General features: G+C 45.1%; 2 long non-coding RNA genes across 2 annotated transcripts in view; both read right to left on the reverse strand.

The window, feature by feature from the left end:
• LOC113458022 overlaps nt 1-852 on the reverse strand; it is an 11,042-nt gene extending 10,190 nt beyond the window's left edge. The window contains exon 1 of the long non-coding RNA XR_003378467.1: nt 831-852. This is a non-coding gene — a long non-coding RNA (uncharacterized LOC113458022). The remainder of the gene's footprint in view (nt 1-830) is intronic.
• A 61-nt stretch (nt 853-913) lies between these two features.
• The window catches only part of LOC113458023, a 10,366-nt gene continuing 794 nt past the window's right edge, over nt 914-10,485 (reverse strand). The window contains exons 2-3 of the long non-coding RNA XR_003378468.1: nt 1,167-1,227; nt 914-948 (exon numbers count right to left, since the gene is read on the reverse strand). This is a non-coding gene — a long non-coding RNA (uncharacterized LOC113458023). The remainder of the gene's footprint in view (nt 949-1,166; nt 1,228-10,485) is intronic.

The raw sequence follows: 10,485 nt of genomic DNA on the forward strand, positions 1-10,485 counted from the left end.
TCTCTCTCTCTCTCTCTGTGTGTGTGTGTGTGTGTGTCTCTGTCTGTGTGCGTGTGTGTTTGTGTGTTGCTCACTGAGACCGGGTAATTTTTTTAAAAAAAAGTCTCACACATTTCAGACAGGCCTCAAACTCTCCACATAGTTGACAGTGGCCTTGACTCGTGATCCTCCCGCCTGGACCTCCCACTACTGGGATTACATTCACGTGTGGCCCATGGTCAGTTTATATGGTGTCAGGGCTTTGGGCATGATAGGCAGGCACTCCTATCCTTAGCTCCTTTCTGACTATTTTCTTGTTTTTTGCAGTGGGTTTCACTATGCAGCCAGGGTTGGGCTGGAACTGACTGTATTGACCAGACTGGCCTTGAATTTTCAATGTGTGCCACTCTGCCCCATTTGAGTGATCTTTTTCAAGACAAGAGACAACGTTCGGAGTTAAGATCTTATTGGGCAGGTGTGGCCAAACAGAAGAGGCACTGGTTTAAGCAAAGCTTAAATAACCAGGCCCTGCATTTGCAAGAGCAGACATTGGGGACCACTCCCTTCTGGTTTTCCCCTCTGTTCCACTACCACTTCCTCATCCTCTACCCAACTGCTAACTTCAGAATCTCCCTTGAGCAGAAAGTCTTTCCATCTCCATGCTCTCCTTATACTTGCTTTCTGCTACCATCTTCCCCACCCTCCCCGAAGACAGGGTTTCTCTGTGTAACAGCCCTATCTGTCCTGCAACTGGTCTAGTAGACCAGGCTGGCCTTGAACTTAAAGAGATCTGCCTACCTCTGCCCCTGAGTGCTGGAATTGAAGGTGTGTGCCACCACTGCCCAGCTTACCATCTTTCCTGATGTGGTATCTTCAGCAGCAATCTGGTCCACATCAGATTCTTTTTTTTTCTTTTTTTTTTTCCATTTCCAATCCAGAATTCTGTGAGTTCCTGATGTGCACTAATCCCTGGGAAGATCAACAAGCACCGTTCAACTCAGATGAGGAACTAATGACAGTGGAAGAAGTCCACTCAATAGCGTGGTGAACCAATGAGTTTAACTGGGGTTACTCACAGAAGGCTAGGTCTCCAGCAGGAGCACCACTCAAGAAAACATCTCTGTCTCCCATAACCGGTATCTGCCTATTTATTGTCAGGGAAAGAAAGGGTCTTGGGAGTCTCTCACCTCACCTCCATAATGGGAAGTTAATGGGTCCAGTCTTGTGAAAGTCCCGAGTTAATGCTGGCTGCAAAGATAAAAGGACAATGGCCTTGTGGTGCTCAGAGAACAAATGGTCCACAATAGCTCCAAATCCCACGATGTGTTCAAACCTCAGTCCATCACCCCCAAGACCAAACTCACTTTCTTCTTCCCCAGCCTTTCCTAGCCTTTAACTTCACTAACCCCTTGCTTCCCTCTGGGTGCTCACATGGGCAGCTCACCCTCCACTCAGCTACCTGCCACCTGGGAGGCCTCCTTCATTCCCTGGTTCTCATCTTCATCCAGCTGGGCACAACACTGCCTTCCTCTTTTCTGTTTGTTGTGTGTATGTATGTGCATCATGGCGCACACATACAGCTCATGGGACAACCTGTGGCAGTAGGCTATTTTCTTCTGTTGTGTGAACCTATACTGCATTCATGTCACCAGGCCCTGATTCTAGTCTTTTATGCTCCCTTTCCTCCTCCTCCCACTGACTGCTCTTCAGAACGCCCAAATCTTCACATACCATTGCTTTCATTCACACAGCTAAAACAATCAGCTTGCTCAGGAGAAGCCATCATTTCTCTAATGTAAAGTTCCCCTTCCTCTCATTTATCTCTTACGTTCCTTGGCTTCTTTCAAAAGATCCATTTTACTGATATTTATTTATTTGTGAGTGTGTGAAAATGCATGTTTGGCATGACCCCTCCGTGGGCATCAGAGGACAAATGGAGTCAGTTTTCTCCTTCCACCATGTGGCTCTTCAGGTGACCTCAGATGCTTAGGTTTAGTACCAAGCATCTCTACCTGTTGAGCCACCTCACTGACCCAAAAGATTTATTTTAAAATAGTTTTGCATATCCATAGTATATATATTTAAATATTATGAACCAAAACAAACCCTTTTTTTTTCAAGCTGAAGAAATGGCTCAGTGAGTAAGAACACTTGCTGTACAAGCATGAGGAACTGGGTTAGATAACAACACCCATGTAAAAAGCTGGGTGTGGTTGTGCCCTCCTTAACCCCAGGTTTGTGAAGGGTGGAAATAGGAGGGTCACCGGGGCTTGCCAGCCTAGCTCCACGTTCGGTGGCAGGACCTGTCCTGAAAGAAGAAGAGAGAGACTTACAGAGAAGGGAGCCCAACGTCCTGCTGGGGCCTTCATGGGCACACTCATAGCATGTGCACACATGAACACGCTCAGAGTTTCCTGCAAATATACCGGGCACAGGGCTCATACTTGCAATCCCAGCACTGGAAAGGCAGCAGTAGGAAAAGGGCCCCAAGTCCAAGTCCAGCCTGGGCTACCGGTGAGTTCCAGCCCAACCTGAGCAATAGTGTGAGACGCTGCCTCAAAAAGTAAGTTAAAAAATTCAAACATTCTAGAAAAGTACCAAACAACAATAACAGAAGCAAAACTTCTCTTTTCAGGGCTGGAGAGATGGCTCAAGGATGAGTGTGTTCGCTGCTCCTGCAGAGGACCTGAGTTCAGTCCCCATCCCCACATTAGGCAGTTCACAGCCTCCTGGACTCCAATTCCAGGTGATCTGACACCCTCTTTTTACCTCCTATAGATACCTACTTGCACATAAACTCATACAGGCACACACACACACACACTTAATAAATAATAAAATTTTAACACAAACCCAGGCACATGATTTTGACATATTTTGCCAGCTTTTCTTTAGCAAACTCTCAGTGGCAGAATTGCTGAATCACAAATGTAAGTGCCCCAGTGTTGACAGACATTGCTAAATGCCCCTACCGAAGGGGTGGCTGTGTTTACACTGGCAGCACTAGCTCACAAGATTGCCTGTTTCTGGCATTCCCACAAACACGGGCATTACCAGCACTGGTTTTTCCAGTCACATCTTCCCTTGCATCTCTGTAAGTGTGGCTGATCTGAGACAAGGTCTCTCGAGCCCAGCTCACCACAGAGCCAAGGACGACCTTGAACTCCAGATCTTCCTGCCTCTAGGTACCAAGGTACTGGGATTACAAGTGTGTGCACCACGGCAGTCTTTTGTGTGCGGGTGTGTAATTGGAGATGGAATCCGCAGCCTCGCACTAGACAAGGACCCCCAGCTACATCCCAGCTATGTTTCTTTTTTTTTCTCTCATGTATGAGAGTTTTGCTTATGTATATGTGCGACATGTGTATGCCTGGTGCCTCAAGGGATCTGAAGAGAGCTCTGGATTCCTAGAGTTATAGAGGTTTATAAGATACTGTGTGGGTGCCAGGAACCAAACCTGGGCCCAGTGCTTTTAACAAACGCACCATCTCTCTATCCTTTAGGAGAACCCTTTTTTCTGATCCTTAGGTTTCTACTTTCCAAATGCTGAGATTGCAGTACACTCCATCACCTAGATTGAGAAGTTATTTTTCTTTTTTCTTTTCTTTTCTTTCTTTCTTTTTTTTGAGCCATCTTCACTACATAGACCCAACTAGTCTTGAACTCACAGAGATTTGTCTGCCTCTGCCTCTGTCTTCCTAGTGTTGGGATTAAAGGCATGTGCTGGCTATACCCAGTCAGTTTGTTTTTGCTTTTAAAATTTGTATTTATTTTGTGGTGAATGAGGGGCATGTATGGAGGTTGGGGACAATTACAAGAATCCATTCTTTCCTTCCACCCTATGGGTCCTGGGGACTGATCTCAAGTCATCAGACTTGGTGGCAAGCACCTTTACCTGCTGAGCCATCTTGTTGGTTTAGTAATTTTTTTTTAATGTAGTCTGGATTGTTTTTCCTAGCCATAGGAGACAGTACCTGTGGGATTTAAGTTTTGGAGTCTGCAGTCTGTTCACAGAGCCCAAGTTCCCTTTTCATAGGAAGGAGCTGCATGATGAAGCAGGCAAACTTACAGGCCATTTCCTGACCCAGAAAAGGAATTAGCACAGCAAAAGAACAAGGTTCTCTCATCTCCTGCAGGCTCATCCTCTGTAGTCCAGACTAGATCTAAACGGGTCATCTGCACACTTAAACGACCTCTTCCTTTGCAAACAGGGACTTGGCAGTTATATACTTACTTTAAATCAAAACTTTGAACTGAGGGCTACTATGTCACAGTATTGACATTAAATGAGTAATTTAATGTCTTTAGTATTAGTATTTAGGTCATTAAGATGAGCAAGGAAGAAGCTTTCATTTTGCTGAGAATCATAAGTGTGTGCAGAATTTCTCCGGTGACTATGACACTGCTGGAGTTCTGGGCACTTGGCTCATAAAAGGGTTGGGTTACACAGGGGCCACTCACAGGAGCACACAGCGCTTCTGCCACTTTTACTCGGGGCCAGTGATATGAAACCATCTGCCAAGTGGTCCATATCTCACAGAAACATCCACCACATTTTAGCAGACCTCTTCCAGACAGCAGAGGGGAGGGCATCCAAACTCCCAGGGAAACCTGAGCAGGTCTGATTTTCCACATCTGAACAAATCCTTCACTCCAGTCCTTGGCCACAATTCGCTAAGCAGCAGATCCACTAGGAGTACCAAGGGGCTGCCTTTTTAGTCTCTAGAAGAGGAAGCCTACAACCATCACTGCAGAAGTCTTGCTCGTGTACAACACTGTCTGCCTGAACTCCCGCTTGGTGATAGAGGAGCACATCTCTTCCTGACAGTCAAGGTCGTATCAAGTGGCCCAGTGCCCCCAGCTCATGGTAGGAGCATTACCAAACTACAGGCAGGAATTAAAATGTAAACATGCAGACCAGCACTTTTGCTTCATTGCTGCCGTGATCAGAGAATATCTAGACAAGCTTCAACCTGTGAAAGCTGTTAGTTATCAGAGTCATTGGTTTTCTTAACCCTTCAACTAGGCATGTCCAGCTACAGCCTGATGGGAGCTGCATGCAGCTGCCTAAAACCAGGGATAGATGAGATCTGGGAGGCTGGGAAAGAACAGCAGTCTCTGCCTACAATAGATAGCTATGAGAGCTAAGGCTGAGAGGGGTAAGTCCAGATGATAATGAAAAAAAATCTCATCCTATCCCAACACTCATACCAATGGATCAAGTTAAAACAGCCATGGTTCTAGACAATGACAAACAGCTGGACTAAACTGCAATCAAATGGTGTCATTGCACCTGTTAAGAGTCACTGGGCGGTGAGAGTTAGGCTTTGGTCACAGCAGATGAAACTCAAACCAGAGCTTCGTGCCACTGCTGCCTCTTCCTTCCTATCTATCTATCTATCTATCTATCTATCTATCTATCTATCTATCTATCTATCTATCATCTTATATCTGTCTTATTATTGGTCAAAGAGCAGGATAATCTGGAGACAGACTAACAAATCACCTTCTCAGTCCTTGGAGGTTGTGGAAATCAAATACAATGAAAAACGTGAAAGAGAAGAATATTCATGTTTTCTTCTGGGAATGGGAGATTTTCCTCAAATTCAGACACCACTATTTTTTTGCTGCTTTGATGGTTCCTTTCTGTCATCATCAGGTAACTGTCAACTGCTGTAGTCCAGGGACGAAGTGCCATTTAATATGCAGATGAGATTATAATGAAGCTAGCTGGTGTTATTTAAACAAAAAATGTCTCTGAGAGCTTCATGTATTTGAACACTTGATCCCTAGCTGGTGGTGGTATTTGGAGAGGTTATAGAACCTTCAGGAGGTGCAGCCTTGCTGGAGGAAGCACCTCACTGGGGTGAGCTTTGCAGAATCTATAGCATCTCCCTACTTCTGGTTTGTTCACTCTGCTTCCTGTGAGTGACAGAAATGTAATCTCTCAGTTTTTTGCTCCTGCTGCCATGTCTTCCTTGACATTAGGGACATCCAACCCCTGGAGCCATAAGCTAAAATGAACTCATCCTTATGTTGCTTTTGGTCATGATATTTCCTTACAACAACAGAAAGATAACTATAACAATGGGGGGGGGAGGTCACTCTGGCTGCTATCTTAGTTGCAACCGGTTTTGGCAATCTCACCTGCTCAGGAACTTATAATCAACAGACATCCTCGAAGTAACAGTAGAGTTGGGTAGAAATTTGGCTATTTCACACGGGCAGCACAACGGGCTACAAGTGCACATTCTGACCAGTTGTGTGGTTTACAACTGTAATCCTAGTTATACAGGAGGTTGAGGCAGGAGAATTGTAAGACCTAAGCCAGCCTGGAAAACTTATGGAAACTTTGACTCAAAAAAAAAAAAAAGTCTGTCTGTCTGTCTATCTATCTATCTATCTATCTATCTATCTATCTATCTATCTATCTATCTATCTATCTATGGGATTAGAAAGATAGATACCAGTACGAGAATGTTTGCCTAGCTTCAAACCCAGGATTCATTCCTAGCAATAAATAAATAAATAAAAACACAAAAGAGTGGAGGGCTGAGGAGGGGTGGGAGAGAAATTGATTGATTCTGAGTTGGGTGTGATGACACAAACCTGTAATTCCAGCACTTGGGAAGCAGTCAGGAGGCTCATGTATTCACAACCAGGCTGAGCTACAAGGGAAGACCCTGTTATTATTGTCCATAATAATAATAATAATAAAGGTATATTCCGAGGCTCTAGCGGATTAAGTGAGAGCTTGAATATATGGATTTCAAGGGCACCCAGTTTTAGCTCAGAACAGCTACCAGCAGGTAAGGAACAAAATGTTTTAAAAATGTGATTTTTGAAAAAATCAAGTTCTCTATAGCTGAGGCTGGTCTCAAACAGCACCTCTTCCTCAAAGGACTGGGATTGCCTGTGAGAGACCACAACTGCCTGGCTCCCACCGCCAGTTTTTCCCTTCAGTTTTCTTGTCTATTACCTTGTACCTACCTCTCTACATCACTGTGTTGTGGGTATTAGCGAGAAACCTCAGAAACAGAGACCAGATTGAAACCATACCTGGTGTTGCCAGGTTCTTGTCAAAGAAAGAATTCAGAGATGAAAGCAAGTAAGAGGGGGAGAGGAAGATTTCAGAGCATATTCAAGAGGAAGTCCAGACTTCTCCCTACAAAATACTAGCTGGTATATTTTTCTAAAAGAAAATGAGGAACCAGGCAGGGTGGCACCCACCTGTGATCTCAATACTTGGGAGGTGGAAACAAGAGGATCAGGAATGTGAGGGCAGCCTGGGTTACATGAGAACCCTGTCTGAGCACAAAGATATACAGAGAGAAGAGGGCAGTGGGTGGGGAGGGAGGAGAGAGAGAAAGAGAAGGGAGAGAGGTGGATGGGGAGGGAGAGAAAGGGAAAGAGGGAGAAGGAGAGGGAGAGGGACAGAGAGAGAGAGAGAGAGAGAGAGAGAGAGAGAGAGAGAGAGATATTGAGATTATCTCTGGGTTGTATCTAGAGAAAAAGTTACAGAATTGTTAAGAGAAAACAGCCAGGTTGGCAGCTCAACCCTGATATCTCAGCTACTCAGGGTCAGGAGGACAGAAAGCTCAAGGCCTCCCAGGGTTGCAGAGCAGGTTCAATGCTGGACTAGAATACAAACAGTAACTGCTACAAAGGAACTGTGGATACAGCTCCGTGGTAGAGCACTCGCATGTTCAATGACATGTTCAATCCTCTAGTGTTGAAGAGAGAAACCATACCACGTTTCCGTGAACCGTAAAGTGTGTGTTCATGGAAAAGTTATAAGACGACGAAATATTCCTATTTCAAAAAATACGACGTATTTATTGTTTGACTATAAAAAGATCTCATCAATCTAGATAACAGATCTGTGACCCAGGCTCACGTCCCCATCTGCTGAGTTGATGCATGACTGAGATGAAGCACATGCCAATTTTTTCATCTATAAAACAGGAGGATGGAGGGGGGAGGACTTCGGACTTTCCACAGGGCAGGGAACCCTGACTGCTCTTCAGACTCGAGAGGGAGGGGAAGAGGAGTTGGGGAGGGTGGGAGGAGTGGGAGGCTGGGAGGAGGTGGAAATTTTTTTTCTCAATAAAAAAAAATCTTTAAAAAAATTTCCCTCTGTGCTTTATAACAATTCAAATTCAACACATCTCATTAGTGCTAAATATGACTTAAACCAATAACTTCTGCTTTATTTTGCCCTCAGGGCACTAATTATGAAATCAGAAATCTCATCCTCCCTCCAGAACAGTATGGCCATGTGCCTCTCTGTTAGCTAAGGGCTCTCCATTTTATTAATTGTAAAGCTGGTCCCAAAGCCAAGGCAGGACCCCTTTCCATCGGTCTGGTTGGGTCTCCAAGGTTCATGTCCCTACTTGGTGTTCCTTTCCCCCTTTAGACACTCTCCAGCATCCTGTGAGCTGCATTCAGAGCAAGGCTTCAGCAAACAGACCACCTTATTACCATGGAGGTTATGCACCAAACTGGAATTGGAGCCACCCACCAACTAATCATCAAGTCTGCAATTTCAAAGAGCACTTAGCCGCACGAGTAAAGATTGAACCCTGTGAGAAATCTTTGGAGGTGAATGAAGGCTTCATCTAGGAAGTAGAAGCTGAGCTGGGAGGCACGGAAAGGGGGTGCCAGGCACCGCCATTTTTAAGAGTCTGGAGTAGGAAGAGAACCAGGACTGTCTCCATGTCAGTACCTGCCAATCTTAACAGTGGTTCTCATAAATATTTACAGAAGAAAGGAACGGACAACGTGAATAACATAAGATGAAAATGTGCCCTTGTTCTGATGCATCAGTTGACAACTTGAACTGTTAGCAAAAGAGATTTACAGTAGGAGACGATGGAGAGGAACGCTGTACAGGATGAGGTTTGAAGTAGTAGAGGCAGCATTCAGCTCCATCTTTAAAGAGAGTATGCTCGGCGTTAGCCAAGCATGGTGGAACACACCTGAAGTTTTCTCTCTTGAGAGGTTGAGGCAGGGCAGGATTGTCATGAATTCTAGGCCAGTGTGGGCTACACAGTGAGTTCCAGGCCAACACAGGCTGCAGAGTGAGACCCTGTCTCAAAAAACAAACAGAATACGTAGAGAATTTCAGCTTTTGTCCCACCAACAAGTAGACACCTGTAAAAGATCATTCACTACTTTTGCAGTACCTGTTAGAGGCCGGGCAGTGGTGGCACACACTTTTAATCCCAGCACTTGGGAGGGTGAGCAGGCAGATCTCTGTGAGTTCAAGGCCAGCCTGGTCTACAAAGTTCCAGGGCAGTTATACAGAGAAACCCTGTTTCAAAAAACAAAAATTCTTGTTATATGTTAGACACTGTGCTAAAAATTTCCTACTGTTAACCCAACTTTCCAGGCTAAAGACAAGGTGTAGAGGTTGCTTATTCTGTAAGCATGACCAAAGCCATAGCTGGAAGGCCCCTATGTTGACCTATGAGCAAGACGGAGTTAATAGTGTACAACTGAGTCTAATCCTCTTGGCAGGATGAGCCAGGTGTAGAGCCGGGCGCAAAGGAGGATCAGAATGCAATGAGCTAATCTCTGAATGCAATCCCCTTCCTCTGCCTCCCTATTAATGAACTTTTTAATTATCTTCTGGCTTCCATATAGATTATTTCTGCCAGAAGATAATGCACTGACCAGTCTACCTAGGCATGTTGGACTAGCTGGCAATTTTATTACTCATTGTGAGGTGAGTTATTCTTCATGGCTGAACCCTCTCTTTAGTCCCTAAAGCAAGTAAAAATTATGAAAGTCTTGACTGCTTTCCCATGAGAAGCTAGTTTGAAAAATAAAACAACAAATAAGAAGCAACTATTGTCTCTTTTGTGACTTGTCAGGCTGCTCGCAGGGATGTGCTCCTGGACGTGGAGATGAACCTGTTTCCCTGGCTTCTTTGTTGAGGCTCCCAGCACAGCCCAAGAGCTTCCTTTGTTTCCCACGGTGCCTTTCTCAAACTCCCACCTTTCCACTGGCACACACCCTACAAGGAAAGGCTCCTTGCTATTCACAATGTACCTAATTTTCTGAGCTGCCAGCAGCTGGAGGCTGTTGTTCAGCTTCACAGTATCAAGAGCATCCTTATGATAGGAGCAGGCTGTTCCCTAACATTCTAAAAAGCCGTGTTCTTCACAAACGATAGATCTCACAGCCACCATTACAGCTCCAGACTTGCCCTAAGGCTGGTCCAGCAGAGTGTGACACTGGTCTCACAGTGGCTCTGCCTGCAGTCAGCTCCCGACTCCACTCTTTGTTGGCGTATGTTTTATTTCACTGTTTCCTTTTCATTCCTTTCATGGGAAAAACCGAGACGACTGCAAAGGTTTGAAAGGGAAAGTGTTCTGAAATGGAGGCCATTTGACCTTGACAAGAGACGGAAAGCATATTTGAAGGCTTGGATGGCGCCCTCCCCAACACACACACACACACACACACACACACACACACACACACACACACACACACACACTC

This window comes from Microtus ochrogaster, assembly GCF_000317375.1.
Source record: "Microtus ochrogaster isolate Prairie Vole_2 chromosome 14 unlocalized genomic scaffold, MicOch1.0 chr14_random_3, whole genome shotgun sequence".
NCBI lineage: Eukaryota > Metazoa > Chordata > Mammalia > Rodentia > Cricetidae > Microtus > Microtus ochrogaster.